This window comes from Adiantum capillus-veneris, chromosome 1 (assembly GCF_014529385.1).
Source record: "Adiantum capillus-veneris isolate H3 chromosome 1, ASM1452938v2, whole genome shotgun sequence".
NCBI classification, from domain to species: Eukaryota; Viridiplantae; Streptophyta; class Polypodiopsida; order Polypodiales; family Pteridaceae; genus Adiantum; species Adiantum capillus-veneris.
In genome coordinates this window covers 14,218,753-14,240,491 of record NC_140931.1, presented here as the reverse complement: position 1 = coordinate 14,240,491, position 21,739 = coordinate 14,218,753, and positions in this window count along the sequence as shown.

The window sequence follows — 21,739 nt, the reverse complement described above, 5'->3', positions numbered from 1 at the left end:
TAATATGAGAAAATCATTTGGGTTGGTTAGATATTAGATTTTATGACATTGAATACTCTTATGAATAGCTTTGGTCTGGGCTTCCATATTTTTGAGCATATGCTTTGAGGCCTCCACCTTAATAGTAAGATCTGAGAAATTTAACGGAGCTAACATTCCTGACCGTATAGAACTTTGAATGGGGATATACCTATGCTTCTATGGTAAGAGAAATTGTAGGCATATTCTACCAAAGGGAGATATTGAATCCACTTTCTTGGTTCTTGCAAACAATAAGCCCTAAGAATATCCCCAATCACCTCGTTTACTCTTTCTATATGACCATCTGTTTAAGGATGATATGCCGTACTAAAACTGTTATGAGCACGTATAGAGCTAGAAGAGAGCAAGAGGAGGCGCTCACAATGTACAAGAAACTTGGGACTTGATAATAAGCTTAATCTTGATTACAAGGCTTGATAATTTATTAAGAAATCTTGATACAAGACTTGGATTACATGACTCGAGTACAAGGAAAGACTTGAACATAAGAACTAGAAGAGGGATTTCCTCATAGGAGCCTCACAATTGGTGTTGGCAAGACTTGAGGGGCTTGTGGCCCAATACCCCTATTTATACTAGTGCTTGAGGAGGTTACTTGAGGAGGTTAGAACTTTGTAGGTTCTTCTTGAGGAGGTTCAAATCTTCTAGAACCTTCTTGATCATTCTAGTTCTTCTAGAACCTTCTTCAACTTTCTATAGCTTTCTAAAGACTTCTAGATTCTTCCAGAATCTTCTCTAAGCTTCCAGAAACTCCTTGATACTTTTAGAATCTTCTAAAATATTCTTGATCCTTCTAGATTCTTCTAGAGTCTTCTAGTGATGATGCGGGCAATGCCATAGGCGATGATGCAGGCGATATCATAAGCGACTGACTCTCAAGCATCCATGAAATTACCCCCTTCTCTAGCAACGAGTTCCACGAGGAGTGGTGGTGTTCCTTGAATGGGGCTTCCATGGATGCTGTTGATGCAACTCTTGGACTTTGAGAGGTGCATGCTGAAGATTGTGTGCTGGTTCCCAGGTTCATTCACTCACATCATAGCCTTTCCAATGCACCAAGTACTGTAACCTACCATGCGAAACTCAAGAATCTAGGACTTTCTCGGCCTCATATTCGTCATGTACTTGAATCTCAACCGAAGGAGGTGGTTGTAGGGCTCTTCCTAGGATGTTAGATGTGTGACAAGGTTCTAGGACTGAGACATGAAAGACCGGATGGATTTTCATGGATGAGGGCAACTGAAGCCGATAGGTGACTGGATTGACTTGACGGATGTGAGGTCCCCAAATCCATCGACTCCAAAAAGCGGAATGGGATCCTTGACATGTCTCTACGCCTAATAAAATCTGAGTCCCTAAACAAAAATAATCCAGGGAATTCACCCTTACCATTAATACTGGTTTAAGTTTATAGCCCTAAAAGGAGACCTAATCCTGTCTCGCAGTGGAAACGGGACAACTTGTTGAATTAAAAAAAACTATTCCAGTCCTATAAGTTCCATCATTTGGATTAAGGTTTCCTTTGCCAACGCGTTTTTCCCCCTAACATATGTGAGGGCACAGCCGCTGGTGGACTCCTCTTCCAAGTGGAGAAGTTTCTAGATGCTTTCAGTGTGCGGGAATGGATAGTTACCTGATTTATCAGGTCCACCCGTCCATGATTGACAACCTTAGTCAATCCCCACTTACCACCCCGCACTCACACATGTTGCTTTGTTATTTAATTACTACCACATTCCTGTCAAAATTAAAACAATGATTTCTTTTAACTTTCATAACTAAATTTCATTAAGAGAGCCGTTGAAAATAGTATTGAAAACATTATTTTAGCAAACAAACATCTTTAGACTTAAGACAAGGTACTGTCATTCTGGAGTATCTGTGACCAGTACTCGCTTGTCTCAAGACCACCTATACAGGGGTGAGAAAATGGCACCCATTCCTTATTTATAAAAACTGGGGTGGAAAAAGCCATCACCCATAGTCCGGGCACCCATACGCCAACCAGTTGCCCATACAACCGGGCGGTTCCTCTAGGATAAACTCGATATCCTAAGTAATATCCACAATCACAAACAAGCACGGGGTAAAGACTCCACGCGCACTGAGGAAACCGACTCATCCATGGCGGAATTGCCATCATTACTCATTATGTGGAGTAAAATATTCCAAGGAATCAGAGGTTTCTTGAGACAAGCTATCTTAAGGATGATCAAACATTTCTTTCCTAGGTCAATCAGTCATAACCCAATCATTTCTTTCCTATTTACAACCATTGCTCGTTGGTTTCTTGAAAGTCACCTTCCGTTTACAGGTAGTTAATCCTTCCTAGTCCTTACATATGCAATTATTTATAGATGAACTTTAATCTAATTAAAGACTCAAGTGAACAAAATGGAAATCCATCTGTGACTAGTCAGAGTTACTCCAGAATGACAGTACCTTGTCTTAAGTCTAAAGATTTTTGTTTGCTAAAATAATGTTTTCAATACTATTTTCAAGGGATGTTTTAATGAAATTCAATTATGAAAGTTAAAAGAAATCATTGTTTTAATTGTGACAAGAATGTGGTAGTAATTAAGTAACAAAGCAACATCTGTGAGTGCGGGGTGTTAAGTGGGGATTGAGTAAGGTTGTCAATCATGGACGGGTGGGCCTGATTAGTCAGGTACCTATCCATTCCCGTGGAGTGAAAAAGTCTAGAAACTTCTCCACTTGGAAGAGGAGTTCACCAGCGGCTGTGCCCTCACATATGTTATTGGGGAAAAAAGCATTGGCTAAGGAAACCTTAATCCGAATGATGGAAGTTATAGGGCCGGAATAGTTTTTTTTTTCTCAACAAGTTGTCCCGTTTCCACTGCTAGACAGGACTAGGTCTCCTTCTAGGGCTATAAACCTAAACCATTATTAGTGGTAAGGGTGAATTCCCTGGATTCTTCTTGTTTAGGGACTCAGATTTTATTAGGCCTAGAGTGTCAAGGATCCCATCCCGCCTTTTGGTGTCGGCGGATTTGGGGACCTCATAAGTGGTATCAGAGCATGGTTTAGCAAGTCCTTACCCTATGATGAAAAGTTGACAAAATAGGCACAATAAGTTATTTTACATTTTTAATTACAGTATATTGTGAGATGAGAATTTCCCTATCAATACAAGAAAATGTCCGCCAAGCTTACCAGAAGTTTATGATCTTCAAAGTCATGTTCAAGGCTGCTTGCAACTCCAGTAAATTCTTATTTTGCAAGAGCATCATGCAATTATTAGATGAAATGTTTTCCCCTCCTCCTACATGGGGAATCAGCTGGTCACAGTTTGGCAAAATTTTCCTGATTGATGCGGGACAGATAGAAGGTTTGGCACTCAATTCGAAGAGACTCAAATGGGAAGAAACACTTTGGACCATCAAAGTTTTCTTTTTCGGTGGGACTGAAGACCATGATCAGATTATTACTATAGATGGGATAGAAGTGTCACAAAATCAGTGGGTATTTGATCAGGTAGCTAAAGTAATATACCCAGGTAGGATCAGACCCATGAGGGTAGGCCCTAAGTTCAGAGGACCAAAAGATGTTATATTTTTTGATCCCTTGTCAGACCGACCAGTGGTTAAGAAGATTTTGGTATAGATATTTACATCTTGTATATAGTATGAGTCCATCTTGTACATAGTATGAGTCAGTGATTGTATTAACTCTTGTATATACCATGGTTTTATGAGAATGACATGCTTTGTGTAATTTAAATGGGATGGTTATAGTAATTGTTGGATTTTTGTTTTCATTCAAAGTTTTGAAAGTATACAGACTAGAAAAATTGCATGACAACACAAAATTACTTGTTGTCACTAAAAGATCTTCATCAATTAAAAACTCAGGGTAATGCAAAAAGCCTTTACACTCCCACCCAGGAGAAGAAACTACTACTAAAATAGGTTCAACTCCCAACTTTCAAGGGAGAGGGAACCAACTTAGAACGTGATGCCGAAGCGTGGCTCGACTCCATGAATGATTATTTCTTGGCAGCGGGAATTGCTTCAAAAAATCAGGCAATGCTAGGAATGTTTTGACTCACTGGAGATGCTAAACTCTGGTGGAAACAGTACTAGAGATAATCCTTCCATTAGTCCATCCTCGGAAAGAATGAAATAGGCAGTGAAAGAAATATATTAAAATGAAGCTATTAAAATGAATGAAATTTTCACCCTCAGACAGTTAGGGCTTACTTTGGAAGAATACTACACCAAATATGTGTCTTTACGGCGTTATGCACCACCAATGACAATGGAACAACAGATTACTCGTTTCTGCCAGGGACTAAACAAACCTTTAAGTACCCGTTTAGAAGCTATGAGACCCACATCTATTCAAGATGCCCTTCTGAGAGCTAAACCGCTTGCGGCTGAAGGAAATCCCCCCAAGGAACTATTATAACTACAATAATTTTAGAGGAAGAACAAGGGAAATTTCAACCAAGGAAATCAACGAAGGGCAGTGAGAGCTGCAGCCACTATAGAACAGACTTTTCCAAATATCAGATGTTATGGATGCAATCGAATGGGGCACTACAGGAGCCAATGCCCCGAGGAGCAAAATCCCCGAGTTGTTGTTGGAACCAATCCTCAGACTTAGATAGGCCAAGGAAATAATCAAAGAGGTGTAAGAAATAGAGGACGAGGTAGAGGAAGAGGTAGAGGAGCCAGAGCTTATGCTACAATAGGAGAGCCAACCTTGATGGATGAAGAAGACTAAAGAGCTACTCATTTTGCCGCCATTGATAACCCTGGAGCTCGGCAACAGTATGCTGTCATCCAAACCACTACAAACAGAGAAGGTGAAAAATTTGAACTACTTATAGATTGTGACAACACACACTCTTTTCTCTGCCCTAAATGTTTAAGGAAACTTAAATTGAACCAATATCCCACCAAGAAATTAGTGGTAGAACTAGCAAATGGGAAAAAGGTTCTATCTCAATTTACAGCCGGGGAAGTTGAGTTTGAATTGGGAGGAACCCTTACTTCATCTTACTTTCGGACTCTACCAGTAGGAATCTATGACGGTATTCTAGGAATGGATTGGTTAATAAAAAATCAAGCCCATATTCACTGTGCTCAAGGGAACCTATCCTTCAAAAATCTTAGATGAAGATACGTTAGTACAAGGATCAAATGGGAAGCCCAAGGCTCATTTAGTTAAGGCTAGTCGAATTCTGAAGGGGTTACGCAAGCGGCAACAGATATTTGTAGTAAAACTTAATAAGGCTGATGATTCAAGGAACAACACAACTCCAGAATGGCTTAAGGAATTTTCGGATATATTTCCGGAAGATCTCTAATTTACCTCCTCCAAGGGACATAGACCACGAAATAGAAACCTTTCCAGGTAGTGAACCAATTTCAAAAAGACCCTACAAAATGTCCCTCCCTAAAGCTATTGAATTAAAAGAACGGCTTTGTCAGCTTATTGAATAAGGATTCATAAGACCAAGCATTTCACCCTGGGGAGCGCATGTTCTATTCCAAAAGAAGAAGGATGGATCTCTACGTCTCTACATCGATTTTAGGGGACTTAACCAGGTATCAGTAAAGAATAAGTATCCTATTCCTCGCATTGACGAATTACTTGATAGATTACATGAGCCAAGGTATTCACAAAAATTGATCTCAGATCAGGTTACCATCAAATCCGGATTAAGGAGGCAGATATTTACAAAACTGCATTCAACACCCGGTATGGGCATTATGAGTTCATAGTGATGCTTTTTGGTCTTACGAATGCTCCGGCTAGTCTCATGCAAGATATATTCAGAGAATGTCTGGATGATTTTGTGTTGGTATTTTCCGACGATATCTTGGTATATTCCAAAGATGAAAAAGAGCATGAAGGCCATGTACGTAAAGTACTTCATCTTCTACGCCAACATCAGTTGTATGCCAAGATGAGTAAATGTGTGTTCTTCACGCTCAAAGTTAGTTATCTTGGATTCATAATAAACCCTAAAGGAATCTCTGTAGACCCCGCAAAGATTAAGACATAATAGATTGGCCACAACCCAAGACAGTCAGTGAGATTCGAGGATTCTTGGGCATTACAGGATGGTATAGAATCTTCTTCAAAGATTATGCAGTCATCACTGCACCCTTGACGCAGCTACTTAAAAAGATAGCCAAACTTACATGGAAAAAAGAACAGGAGGACTGTTTCCTCAAACTAAAACAAAATCTCACAGCAGCCCCTATACTCAAACTTCCTGACTTCACTCAAGAGTTTGAAGTAGTAACAAATGCCAGCAGTCTTGCTATAGGAGGAGTCTTAAACCAAGAAGGTAGACCAGTCACCTTTACTTCTCGAAAATTAAGAATCCACGAGCTGAATTATCCAACTCATGATCCGAAACTCCTAACCATCATCCATGCTCTTAAACTCTGGAGGCACTATCTTCTAGGAGGAAAGTTTCGGTTAATCACTGATCATCAGAGTCTAAAATGGATTTTTTCACAAGCAACACTCAACATGAGGCAGAGGAGATGGATAGAACTCTTATAGGAATATGATTTTGAAATAAAATATAAACCAGGAAAAGAGAATGTGGTTGCTGATGGCCTTAGCCGTAAGGTTTTTCTTGGGGCCATTTCCACAGTCGACAATCCAATCCTAAACAAGGTTAAGGAAGCCTCCCTGGAAGATGAGGATTATCAAAAACTCCTACAGGTTATCAATCAGCAGGACCTAAAAGAGAAAGGGAAAGACAAAATCAAGGATTATTCACTTGAGGATGGGCTTCTCTATTATAAGTATTGGCTTTACATTCCTAAGAATCCAACATTAAAGGAGTTAATCCTTTATGAAGGACACAATGCTCCAGTTTTCGGCCATCCTGGCTATACAAAGACGCTTAATGCCCTAAGGAAAAGCTATTTTTGGCCAGGAATGAAAGGGGATATACTTCGCTACATCAAAAAATTTCTTTCCTGTCAAAGAATTAAGGCTAAACGAGTAATGATGCCATGAAAACTTCAACCTCTGGACATTCCTCAAATGAAGTGGGAACTCATTAGCATGGACTTTGTAACATGCCTTCCTACCGTTCAAGGGGGTTACGACTCCATTATGGTGGTAGTGGACATGCTGACTAAAGTATCTTATTTGATGCCTGTGAAAACAACTTACACTGCATCAGACATAAGCCGTTTATTTATCAAAGAGATCTTTAGATTACACGGACTTCCTAAGAGAATAGTCAGTGATAGAGATGCAAAATTTACTTCAAAATTTTGGAAAGCTTTATTTGAATCCTTAGGTACTGAGGCGGTCCGGGGCGGGCAACAAGAAGAGTGGCCTCTAGACACCCTTCAAGGCTCTCGTGCTGCTCAATGGGGTTGGGGCACAACACAACACAAACCAAAACAACAAACCCACCGCCAAATCCCAACTACACAAGGGGCACCACCTAGTTTAAGAGCGAACTAGGACGTAAAAGAGGAGAATCGTTAGAGCAACCCACAAACAAGCAAGGAATTACACTAACCCTAACACCAATGGAATACTCTCACACACCAAAACACGAGAGAGAGAGATAGATAGAGAGAGAGAGAGAGAGAGAGAGAGAGAGAGAGAGAGAGAGAGAGAGAGAGAGAGAGAGAGAGAGATAGTGCTCGGGCTGCTTTGAAACGTATCGGCGATGATCAAGCAAACACAACTATATATTTAAGAAAGAGAGAGAAAGGGGGAGGGGGTGCTTGTTGCATTAATACCTTCTTACAAATCTATCATGACAAATCAAAGTGAGATTAGTACTTGTTCAACATAGCTTGCGTAAATTTCACGACAACACATCACTAGAAAAGCCACCCCAATCACTGTCTTAAGGCCAGGGGAGTCCTCTCCACCCTGTCGCCCTCTTACAGTATGTGGGATTTATGGCTAGATTGATGACAACACCAGAGACAAGCTATCAAGAACTTAAAAAAAAACCAAGACACTTACTCATCATTGTTGTCCATTACTTCACGTTGGAAGGGAGACAAAATATCCAAGATTAGTCCAAATCCACCCTCCTTGATTCAACGAATGTTGGGCTTACACTAGTAGGAGAAATGATAGATTTCCTACTCTCAATTGAATGATCACTCTCTCTCTTACAATGGCATAGATTTCCCTTGCTAATCCCCTATTACAACACATGCACATGCATAAGACAATGAGCTTCCACTCAAGAGCTCCTTCTAGAGAGGTTGAGCTTGGCTTCTCAAGCTATAGCATAGTGCTCTCGCTTATGGCTTCCCCCTTTTATGCTAGCTACACCCTCCTTTTATAGCAATTTTGAAGGCTAGGGTTACTCCTCTAACCATGGTTGGGTTAGATTTTCAGCAATTTATCTAATTTCTTTTGCTTGGAATTATCAAGAAGTTGGTGGGGAAAGAGAGAGGAGAGAAATGGAGGTGATAGGACTTTTCATAGTGGGTTAGTGTTAGTAGAGTTAGTATTAATTTACAAATGAAATTGGATATTTACAATGGGAGTATCCATGTAGGATACAAATAAGGAAGAAAAACTCTTAAGAGGTAAGAAAAGGTGGATTTCTTACAAGGTTGATGCTCCAAGTGTCTTGAGTAGGGCCAATTTTGACGCTTGTTGACTGTCCACTAGCTTTGACGGTACATTTTTTCTCCACTCTTGACCTTCCTTGAGAGACAAGGTAATTGAAGCTGAGTAATCAACCACCATGATGCTATCTTTTAAGAGAAGAGGCTGAATTTTGTGGTTTTTTGATAGATATGGGTAATTTGGAGGAGGAAAAATGAGACTAGGTGGTCAATTTTGGAATGGAATTGTGTATGGGAGGTATGAGTTCACCATGGTTTCTCTTATTCTTCAAGGTTGACGAGAAGGTGAGTAGTGTGCAGAGAGGAGTGGTGAGAGAGATGGGGATGATGAGTGGAGAAGTGTGTGTGAAAGAGGAAAATGATAAAGTGGAAGAGAGAGTGTGGCTGCATAGCATGGGAAAACTGGGGTCCACTAAAAACATCGTAGCTCACATCTGGTAGCTCCAAAAATCATGAAAAAATTTGGGGTGATTATTCAGAGCGTGGGCTACATTTTCTCTTTTGACCACCGCTCCAAATTCGGAGTGGAGATAGGTGCCAAAATTCTCACCAAAAAGCCTGGTTTTTAGGCCTGCAAAAGTCTTTTAGTGGTCCCCTCCTTTGTTGAATTTGTACAATGCATCCAAGAGTGAGCCCCTCCTTTGTCATATTATAATACAAAGCATTGAAGTTGCCCTTGACCCATGCATGGAGGAGGATTATTGGTGAAATAAGAAATATATACATGGTGGGACTAGTGTATGGACTATTCATGGACTTTAGCTCAATGAGCACATGGTGTTAGAATAATGAGTAAAAATAATAATAAAAATATGGAGGAGTTATGGATATGGAAAGATATTGGAATCATTTGATATGGTCCCTCCTTGAATTATTTTGGGTGAAAGAGGAAAATGTATGCAAGTAAATAATATAATAAAAGTAACCAATGAGTAGAAATCAATTTTTTGTTTTCACGAGGGTGAGGGTGAAAATGTGGGAGTGATTTGTATAAAGGAAAAATATGAGGTTAGAGTATGTACATATTGGCAAAAAAATAAAATTATGGTGTAAGAGGATGAAAGAAGGTGTACATAGGTTTAATAAAACACACACCTAAGTAGAAATATTTAAATAAAATATCAAAAAAATTATAAAAAATCCCTATATTTAGGCCATATATACAATGAAATATTTACACACAAAGAGGACATAATATACTTTTATTTTTTATTATTTTTATTTTTTTTGGCTCACCTAGCCCAGTGACTAGCTAGCTGAGGGTTTTTAAGAAGATATGGGAAAAGTCCCGTGACTCACGCACGCCTATGTACAGTGAAATGGTAGGGATAGCCACAGTGTTTGGGTGATTTTGGTAGGGTGAGGTAACTCACTGTGGCAATTACAAAGAGCCGAAAAAACGGCTATCATTAGCCCTCCCCCTGGATGATGGTATATTCATGTACCATCATAGAGCATCTTTTCCAAAGAGAGTGCTTCAGAGTCCTTGACGAGATCTTCATTGTTTAGCCCCTCAGAATTTTGGCTAGAGTTACACTCATGCTTCATGTAACAATACTTACATAAGACAGCGGCCTTTGGACAGATCTTTGGTAGATCCTTTGGTAGAAGGCGACTCAAATAGGGCTTCAAGCGATACCCGTTTACTTTCCTGGAGTGCTCTTTACCATTCAAGTCCATAAGCTGATAGTAACTTGAATTGAAAGCCTTCTTGACTATGTATGGCCCTTGCCATCTTGTTTCAAACTTGACATCAAAACGATTGTCAAGTCGATTGTCATACCTTAGCACAAGCTCTCCTTCCTTGATGCCTTTGTCCTTCAGTTTCTTGTCGTGCGTTTCTTTCGCTTGTGTGGCTTTCCTCTTGTAGCACTCATATGCTGCTTCTCTTTTCCACTCAAGCTCCACTAACGTAAGAAGTCGATCCATCCATACCTCTTGATCATCTTGTGCTCCTTTGCCATGAAGTCGCATTGTTGGAATGTTGAGCTCGATAGGCTGCAAAGCCTCTTGACCATAGACCAAGTGAAATGGTGTGAACTCCGTGGCTTCCCTATATGTGGTTCGATATGCCCACAAGGCACCATCCAAGAAGTCATCCCATAATTTTGTCTTGTTTTGCACCATCTTTCTAATGATTCCTACAATGACACCATTAGCCTTCTCCACCAAACCATTTGACTGTGGGTAGTATGGTGTGCTATGACGATGTAGAATGTGAAGCTCTTCACAAACTTCTGTGAGCAAACCTTTTCTAAACCCTGGACCATTATCAGAAACAATCTCCAAAGGTGTGCCAAATCTACAACAAATGTGAGTGTAGACGAATTTGCTCACCGTCTTCTCATTTACCTTTGCCACACTTTGTGCTTCCACCCACCTAGTCATATAGTCTACAGCCACTAGAATGTAGAGTTTACCATTTTTTGTCCTAGGCAGAGGACCCATAGCATCAATGCCCCACTTTTCAAAGGGTCCATTTGCAAGCACTATTTGCCTCGGGCCATGCACCAACCTTCTATTTCCATTTATCTGACAAGTGTGACAGCTTTTACACCAATGTTGAACATCCACATGCAAACTTGGCCAAACATACCCCGAAAACAAAATCTTCTTCACAGTTAATTCTTGGGCAAAATGACCACCACATGCCTCTTCATGCAAACCTTTTAGAATGGCTGGAATTTCCTTGATAGTTGGTACTCGTCTGCACACTTGATCCTTCCCTCTTTGATAGAGGGAGCCTTCTAGGAAGAGATATACGCTTGCCTTCTTCATGAGTCTCCTCTTCTGAGCTTTTGTGAAGTCTGGTGGAAACTCACCCTCCAAAATGTAGCCAATGATGGGAGCCAATGACTCCAATCCCTGGTACCTCGGTTGCTTCACAGCAGCCGCCACCATGATGACCTGCACTTCTTTCTTTACACATGCAACGGCTTGTTGTGCAAGTAAATCAGCATCTTCATTCTGTTTCCTAGGAATATGATATAGTTGCACTTCTTCAAATTGATTAAACAATCTACGAATGGCATGAACTTTTGTCCGTAAGCTCTCATTCTTGCATGCCCAAATGCCTAAAATCTGTTTAACAATGAGAAGTGCATCTCCCTTTACCATTAGGCGTTGTATCCCTTGGCCAATGCACATCTTCAAACCTTGAAGTAGAGTGTCATATTCTGCTTCATTGTTGCTAGCTGAACTTGGTAGATTGAACTTCTCTTTCATGACCACCTCTCCACTTGGGTTGAGCAACACTAGCCCTCCCCCTGCTTTTCCTGTGGCTCGACGAAAAGCTCCATCAAAGAACAAAGTAAAAGCATTAGGAATACTTTTTGGTGGTGGCAATGGTAGGGTCTTTACTTCAGGCACCTTAATCTCCTTTTCGTGCACCCTATAAGTGAGAATCCCTGCCAATTGTGCACGCACACTATCTTCTACCTTGAAAGAGTATTGAAACTCTTGCAACTCCATAATCCACTTTGAGATCCTAGTACTAAGATTCATTTGAGATGACACCCAAGGGAACAAATTTTCTGCAGTGAGAATTACAAAAGGTTTTGGTAGCAGGTAGGATCTAAACTTTCTCACCGCAAACATGAGAGAAAGCATCATGAGTTCTGCTTCTGTGTAGTCTCTCTCCAAAGCATTCATGACCCTACTAGCAAAGTAGATGGGTCGCATCCTTGTACTGTGGGGATCTTGTTGTAGCAACACAGCACCAATTGTTTCTTTCCCAGCATTAGAGCTAACAAAGAATGTGTACTCCCAACAAGGAGGCATGAGTGTTGGTAGCTCTGACAAAATGACTTTAATTTTACAAAAGTACTCTTCAAGCTCATCAGACCATGCAAATTCTACTTGTTGTGTCAACTTTTGCAAAGGGTGAAGTAACTCCGAGGCTAAGTGAATGAAGCGTGACATATACTTCACCTTTTGAATGAATGAGATGACCTCCTTAAGACTCTTGGGTGATGGTAGCTCAATAAGAGCCTTTGCCTTCGAAGGATCCACTTCAATGCCTTTGTAAGAAACTTTATGACCAAGCAAGATTACTTCATCCTCACCTATATGGCACTTGTCGGGGTTGAGTTGACCTCCCATGTCGTAGAGCTTCCTTAAACCTTCTTCTACCCTTTGTAGATGCAATGATTTTGAGCTATAAATACATAAATCATCAATGAACACCCTAATTGACTTTCCAAAGAATGCTTGAAACACCATATTCATGAAACGTTGGAATGTTGCAGGAGCATTTGTCAGACCAAATGGCATGACTCTAAAAGCATAACAACCCCAAGGAGTGATAAAGGTTGTTTTCAATTGATCCTCCAGTGCAATCCCTATTTGAAAGTAACCTGAGTAACCATCGCACACAGTGTACTTCTCATGACCAGCTACCTCATTTAGTATCTCATCCTGGAATGGGAGGGGAAAGTGATCTCTCTTTGTTGCCTCATTGAGGGGACGGTAATCCACACACACCCTCCACTTGCCGTTCTTCTTAGGAGTGACAACAACAGGAGAGACCCACTCCGAATTCTCCACTGGATAAATGAACCCTGCTCCTAGAAGCTTTCTTACCTCCTTGAGTAAAGCCTGCTCCTTGATGACTCCTAGCCTTCGTAGCTTCTGAGCCTTAGGTGTGGCCTCTGGCTTCAACTCAATTTTGTGTTGAACAGCATCTACTCCACGCACATCGGTGTAGTCTTTAGCAAAAAGCCTAGGAAACTTCCTTAGCACACATTTGAACTCCTGTCTTTCATCCTTTGTAAGTGTTGTTGATAGCATACCTTCCAGCATCCCTTCATCTTGATATTCACCTTCGTTCTCTTGAGGACCTACCTCCTCCAAGCCTTGACAAGAGGTCTCTTGGTTGCTTGGCTTAAAACTTACCCCCATGACTTCGATGGAAGACTCCTCTTCAGTAATGCTGCCGCTACTTTCTTCTTCTGAAGTGCTATCGGTCCAACCTTCTTCCGTCTCACTTTGAGATGATTCTTCATGGAGCTCCTCTTGGCGTTGCTCCTTCATGTCAAAGACAACCTTCTTGTGATTGTCATTCCTGCAAATTAGCTTTCCACTCTCCCAATCCTGCAAAGCTCGCATTTTCATTAGCCATGGTCTTCCTAGGATAAATGGGTAACCATTTCCCTTGGTAGACATGACATAGAAATCCACTTCCTTCTTAATGCCAAAGGCCTCCACAAAAACATTTTTACAAATGCCTACGCACCTAGCCTTGCTATTGTTTGCCATCTTGACCCTAATTTCAAGTGTCTCATGGATGTGCATGCCTAGTTTTTGCATGAGTCCCTCTGTCATGATGCAAATTTGTGCACCCCCATCCACTAGACCTTTCCTAACCAATCTCCCTTTGATGTAACAGTCTAGCACCGGTGTAATGTCCTCATTCATTTCAGCTTGTGCAATTTTTACAACAGGCACACTCTCTTTTACCTTTCTCCTAGTGCTAACTGCCCTTGTTAAATCCCTCCTAACTTGTGGACATAATGCAAGAAATTGAGGCCATGAAATATCAGGACCCTTACCTCTCATGTCTTCCAACAAGTTGTACGGAGCCATACCATGTCCAAGAGGGAAGTCTTGGAGGTTGATACGACGTCGAGTCCTCTTGGTTTCCTTGGTTCCCTTTGCCTTCTTGCCTTGTCCATGGTCACTCTGTGATGTGACTCCTTCTTTCTCTTTACCTTTTCCTCGGCCACGCTTAATTCCATTGGCTTCCATGTCAACCTCATTTGAATTTGTCACCTCTACCACATGCACATTTGGATCTGGCAAAGGTGGAACTCCTTCTACCCCGTGTGGAGGTGGTCTTGGTCCATTTGGCCTTTGTAGAAGCTTTGGTTGTTGACCAGTTCCTTCACCTGCATTCATCACTGGGTAATTCAAGTTAGGCCTCCCTGGATCCCCACGGGGCCAAGGACAATTATACATCCCATGTCCAGACTCTTCGCAATTCCAACATTGCAAGACTCTCCTAGGTCGTGGATCTCGCTCTTCAGACTTCTTTGCTTGTCCCTTTGGACCTACAGCTTGTGCAAGGTGAATTGACAGGCTGCTTAAAGATTCGTTTAACTTCTCAATTACTTCCGTCGTTACCTCAGGAAGCTCCCTCGATGTTGATGCTTGTGACTTACCTTTGGGTCTAAGACCTTCTATTGGAACCTCTCCCCTTAAGCACTTGAGTTTCCTATACTTCTCAGCAGCCCTAGTTTCAGCTGCATCAAAAGTAGCAGGTGCACCCGCCTCAACTTTTACCTTAAGGTCAGGAAAGAGTCCGGCTATGAACCTCTCCTTCTTTAAAAATTATGCACCATCACCAGGGTTAGTAACATTTCGTATCCATAGAGCCCAAAGACGTAGAAACTCTTGCTTGTACAAGTAGTAGTCATCTAAGTCTTTTTGCTTATGAGAAACAATGTCTTGCCATAGTTTTTGAGTGTTTTGGGGATCAAAGAATTATCTCTTAAAACGATTCAAAACTTCTGTGTAATTCCCCTTAACTTCCTCAGGCAAAGAGTCAAACCAAGTACTAGCATCTTTCCTAAGGACCACCTCAAACATTTCTACACGTTCTTGATCGGTTACTATCCTCTTGATACGGCAAGACATCTTGAAATTTGCTAAAAATAATTCTGCATCCTCTCCAGGCTCTCCAAAGAAAAGAGGATATCCAGACATTTGGCGTTGGCTCTCCATTATTATGAAAGATTACAATACGAGTTACAATAAGGGATACAATAGAGATCTAGAACCACTCGCCTGCAAATGAAGAAGTGAGAAAATACCACTCTAGGTTTTCTTCTTCAGCTATCCAAGCTTCAATAAGGTCTCGATTTGTTTGATCAAAACAAAAGGGTAGACTATTGATGAGCTCTAAGAAGGGTTGAAATTCTTCAAAGCTAAGGCGATAAACAGAAATCTCTAGAACTTCCTTTTCTGGATCCAAAAGAGCAACCACGTCCCAAGTGATAAATTGCACTTGCTCTACAATTCCCAATGCACAAGCGGTTTGTATAAAAACTAGATCTTCATGCTCGTCGAAGGCCGTGAGAAAGTAGCAATTGACTAGGAGCTCCTTTCCTTCGAGTTCCACACAGTCGGAGTGAGGCAACCTTCTCACAATTTCATAAAGAACATCCTCATCAAGTCCAATCAAGTTTGCAAGATTTAAAGACTTCACTTGTGCTACAAAATTCCTGGACAAAAACTCCTTAGGATTATGGTTAAATCATTCAAAAGCATAAAGAGATTTACAATGTCTCTATGAACAAAGTGTCATAGAAAGTAGAGAAGGATGAGAATTTATACAAATTTGCAATCTTCTCTATGCTCTCTTTATTAAGACAAGCTCTGAATAGCTCCCTATCTCCTTTGTTGAAAGCGAAAGGAAGACTATTAATAAGATGCAAATGAGGGAAAAATTCACCAAATGTGAGTCTATGAAGCATGAACTCTGGCCGCAAGTTTCCTGAAGAGTCTTCTTCAATGGTGAAATGCACTCGCCAAACGCCAAATTTCACTCTATTTACCAATCTTAGGGCACACACTAGTTGGATGAATGCGCGGTCTTCCTTAGTGCCCAACAACAAGAGGAAAATGGAATCAACGCGTAGGACCTTCCGTCTTAACTTCACCACCCTCTTGTTATGAGGGAGACGCCTTACTACTTGCTCCTGCAACTCAATTGGTAATAGAGCTAGATCTCTAAGGATTGAACTTTCACTGCACACACATTCCCAGTTAGAACAAATGATCGTTTTTTTGTTTCTTGTAACAACTTGGACAAAGAAAAAACAAACATACACACTACTTTGCCGGGCTGCACTTCATTTTAAAATAAAATGAACACATGTACATCAAAAGAAGTGTGGTAGTTGATGAGAGGTAGAATGACAGGGTTTGGTGATGCAAGAATTTCTCCTGCTCTTTGGGCACCAAACATGAACACCATTCGTTGTTGAAAATGGATCTTTCTACTAATTGCAACGTTTATTCTAATGTGTGGAGTAAAATGAAAGGGAAAAACCTCTATTCCTGGGCCATTATCCATGGCCTATGCATGTCCTAATGCTTAAAACAAAACAAAAATATAGACGTCCAAACTAAGGTCGTACCTAATGAGAGGCAAAATAAAAGGATTTACTGAAGCGTTTATCTCGGCCAACTTAAGAGGACCTAAAATTCTACGAATGACACGTTGAAATTGCAACTTAGTACTAACAATTATGTGTACCTTTTGCCTTGCAATGGGAATGAAGGGATCATACAAAGCTTCGTGATTCATGCAAACTACTTGACTATGCTAAAGGTTGATTCTACACAAAAATACACAAGCCGTCCTCAGTGGGGGCACCAATTTGAGGCGGTCCGGGGCGGGCAACAAGAAGAGTGGCCTCTAGACACCCTTCAAGGCTCCCGTGCTGCTCAATGGGGCTGGGGCACAACACAACACAAACCAAAACAACAAACCCACCGCCAAATCCCAACTACACAAGGGGCACCACCTAGTTTAAGAGCGAACTAGGACGCAAAAGAGGAGAATCGTTAGAGCAACCCACAAACAAGCAAGGAATTACACTAACCCTAACACCAATGGAATACTCTCACACACTAAAACACGAGAGAGAGAGATAGAGAGAGAGAGAGAGAGAGAGAGAGAGAGAGAGAGATAGTGCTCGGGCTGCTTTGAAACGTATCGGCGATGATCAAGCAAACACAACTATATATTTAAGAAAGAGAGAGAAAGGGGGAGGGGGTGCTTGTTGCATTAATACCTTCTTACAAATCTATCATGACAAATCAAAGTGAGATTAGTACTTGTTCAACATAGCTTGCGTAAATTTCACCACAACACATCACTAGAAAAGCCACCCCAATCACTGCCTTAAGGCCAGGGGAGTCCTCTCCACCCTGTCGCCCTCTTACAGTATGTGGGATTTATGGCTAGATTGATGACAACACTAGAGACAAGCTATCAAGAACTTAAAAAAAAACCAAGACACTTACGCATCATTATTGTCCATTACTTCACGTTGGAAGGGAGACAAAATATCCAAGATTAGTCCAAATCCACCCTCCTTGATTCAGCGAATGTTGGGCTTACACTAGTAGGAGAAATGATAGATTTCCTACTCTCAATTGAATGATCACTCTCTCTCTTACAATGGCATAGATTTCCCTTGCTAATCCCCTATTACAACACATGCACATGCATAAGACAATGAGCTTCCACTCAAGAGCTCCTTCTAGAGAGGTTGAGCTTGGCTTCTCAAGCTATAGCATAGTGCTCTCGCTTATGGCTTCCCCCTTTTATGCTAGCTACACCCTCCTTTTATAGCAATTTTGAAGGCTAGGGTTACTTCTCTAACCATAGTTGGGTTAGATTTTCAGCAATTTATCTAATTTATTTTGCTTGGAATTATCAAGAAGTTGGTGGGGAAAGAGAGAGGAGAGAAATGGAGGTGATAGGACTTTTCATAGTGGGTTAGTGTTAGTAGAGTTAGTATTAATTAACAAATGGAAATGGATATTTACAATGGGAGTATCCATGTAGGATACAAATAAGGAAGAAAAACTCTTAAGAGGTAAGAAAAGGTGGATTTCTTACAAGGTTGATGCTCCAAGTGTCTTGAGTAGGGCCAATTTTGACGCTTGTTGACGGTCCACTAGCTTTGACGGTACATTTTTTCTCCACTCTTGACCTTCCTTGAGAGACAAGGTAATTGAAGCTGAGTAATCAACCACCATGATGCTGTCTTTTAAGAGAAGAGGCTGAATTTTGTGGTTTTTTGATAGATATGGGTAATTTGGAGGAGGAAAAATGAGACTAGGTGGTCAATTTTGGAATGGAATTGTGTGTGGGAGGTATGAGTTCACCATGGTTTCTCTTATTCTTCAAGGTTGAGGAGAAGGTGAGTAGTGTGCAGAGAGGAGTGGTGAGAGAGATGGGGATGATGAGTGGAGAAGTGTGTGTGAAAGAGGAAAATGATAAAGTGGAAGAGAGAGTGTGGCTGCATAGCATGGGAAAACTGGGGTCCACTAAAAAATCATAGCTCACAGCTGGTAGCTCCAAAAATCATGAAAAACTTTGGGGTGATTATTCAGAGCGTGGGCTACATTTTCTCTTTTGACCACCGCTCCAAATTCGGAGTGGAGATAGGTGCCAAAATTCTCACCAAAAAGCCTGTTTTTTAGGCCTGCAAAAGTCTTTTAGTGGTCCCCTCCTTTGTTGAATTTGTACAATGCATCCAAGAGTGAGCCCCTCCTTTGTCATATTATAATACAAAGCATTCAAGTTGCCCTTGACCCATGCATGGAGGAGGATTATTGGTGAAATAAGAAATATATACATGGTGGGACTAGTGTATGGACTATTCATGGACTTTAGCTCAATGAGCACATGGTGTTAGAATAATGAGTAAAAATAATAATAAAAATATGGAGGAGTTATGGATATGGAAAGATATTGGAATCATATGATATGGTCCCTCCTTGAATTATTTTGGGTGAAAGAGGAAAATGTATGCAAGTAAATAATATAATAAAAGTAACCAATGAGTAGAAATCAATTTTTTGTTTTCACGAGGGTGAGGGTGAAAATGTGGGAGTGATTTGTATAAAGGAAAAATATGAGGTTAGAGTATGTACATATTGGCAAAAAAATAAAATTATGGTGTAAGAGGATGAAAGAAGGTGTACATAGGTTTAATAAAACACACACCTAAGTAGAAATATTTAAATAAAATATCAAAAAAATTATAAAAAATCCCTATATTTAGGCCATATATACAATGAAATATTTACACACAAAGAGGCCATAATATACTTTTATTTTTTTATTTTTTTTATTTTTTTTGGCTCACCTAGCCCAGTGACTAGCTAGCTGAGGGTTTTTAAGAAGATATGGGAAAAGTCCCGTGACTCACGCACGCCTATGTACAGTGAAATGGTAGGGATAGCCACAGTGTTTGGGTGCTTTTGGTAGGGTGAGGTAACTCACTGTGGCAATTACAAAGAGCCGAAAAAACGGCTATCAGTACCTAGCTATGTTTCCGTACAACCTATCACCCTCATACGGACGGCCAGACGGAAAGAGTGAATCAAGTTATTGAAGACATCCTTAGAGCCTACTGTAGTAGAGAACTCCGAAAATGGATACAATTTCTTCCTCTGGTGGAATTCGCCTATAATTCCTCATTCCATAAAAGAATTGGGATGTCACCATTTAATGCTCTTTATGGGCATGAATATATATCACCCCTAAAATTTTATGACCCTACTACAAGAGTAGAAGTTTCAAAACAAATGTTGGAGGAGATGGATGCCCAAACCAAAGCCATACGACAGGACATTTAAGCAGCTAAGGACCGCCAAAACATTATGCTGATAAAAATAGTCTGATCGGTTTTCCGAGCAAGGGGATAAAGTATTCCTTAGGCATACGGCCAAAGAGAAGCAATTTATCCTTGGGAAAATACAAAAAACTAAGCCCAAGATATTGTGGACCTTATGAAGTGATTAAAGTAATCAGCGATCAAGCTTACAAATTAAAACTACCTAAACACCTCAAGGTCCATAATGTATCCCATATCAGTCTTCTAAACCCTACATCCCAAATCCCAATCACACTCTAGACGACGAACAAATTGTGATGCAGAAGCAAGGAATTCTTGAACTCCAACCAGATTGTATTCTTGATACTAGCGAAAGAAGTTTGCGAAACAGTGTAATCAAAGAACATTTAGTACCCCACTGAAGACGCCACATGGGAGGACGAAGTATCACTTCTCAAAGATTTCCCCAAATTCGGTTGAGATGAGGACATCTCAAGTCCTTAAGTTGGGGTGATTGTAAAGTTTCCGGTTTTTGAAGCCTTAGAAACTGTACAAAGACTGTTCAAATTAACTTGGTTATTGAGAAAACACTGTAGAATGATCCAACTATGGCTTATATTGGTATTTTTGGAATCGTAACTAGACCTTTACTATGGTTAGAATTTTTCAGAATCAAGTTCCGATAAAATCTGGAAAAGTTACGGGCTCTGAAAGGCTACACTAGGAATTTAATTAGTTAAGTAAAATTGAATGGTTTCAGTAACTATCGTTGCTAAAGACTTTTTTATTATGAGGTTCTAGAAATTACAGATATTTTCAATTTTAATCATTAAAAATAAGAGAAAATAGCAGAAATCGATTCTGGAAGCTAGGGGGGCTGTGTGGAGCTGTGTGGAACTTGCCCAGGACAAAATTAGTAGCAAGTGGCGCAAGTTGGAAGTTGGGGGATTTCTTGAGGTGCCAGAACCTGCCAGAAACAGCTCAGGGGCCCTGAAAAGCTATAAAAAGACCCCCTTCCTTAGCTACTTGAATGTCCTGTCGTATGGCTTTGGCCTTGGTCTTGTCCTTCCCATCCTACTACAAGAGTAGAAGCTTCAAAACAAATGTTGGAGGAGATGGATGCCCAAACCAAAGCCATACGACAGGACATTCAAGCAGCTAAGGACCGCCAAAAACATTATGCTGATAAAAAACAGTCTGATTGGTTTTTCAAACAAGGGGATAAAGTATTCCTTAGGCGTACGGCCAAAGAGAAGCAATTTATCCTTGGGAAAATACAAAAAACTAAGCCCCACAGATTGTGGACCTTATGAAGTGATTAAAGTAATCAACGATCAAGCTTACAAATTAAAACTACCTAAACACCTCAAGGTCCATAATGTATTCCATATCAGTCTTCTAAAACCCTACATCCCAAATCCCAATCACACTCTAGACGACGAACAGATTGTGATGCAGAAGCAAGGAATTCTTGAACTCCAACCAGATTGTATTCTTGATACTAGCGAAAGAAGTTTGCAAAATAGTGTAATCAAAGAACATTTAGTACCCCACTGAAGACGCCACATGGGAGGACGAAGTATCACTTCTCAAAGATTTCCCCAAATTCGGTTGAGATGAGGACATCTCAAGTCCTTAAGTTGGGGTGATTGTAAGGTTTCCGGTTTTTGAAGCCTTAGAAACTGTACAAAGACTGTTCAAATTAACTTGGTTATTGAGAAAACACTGTAGAATGAT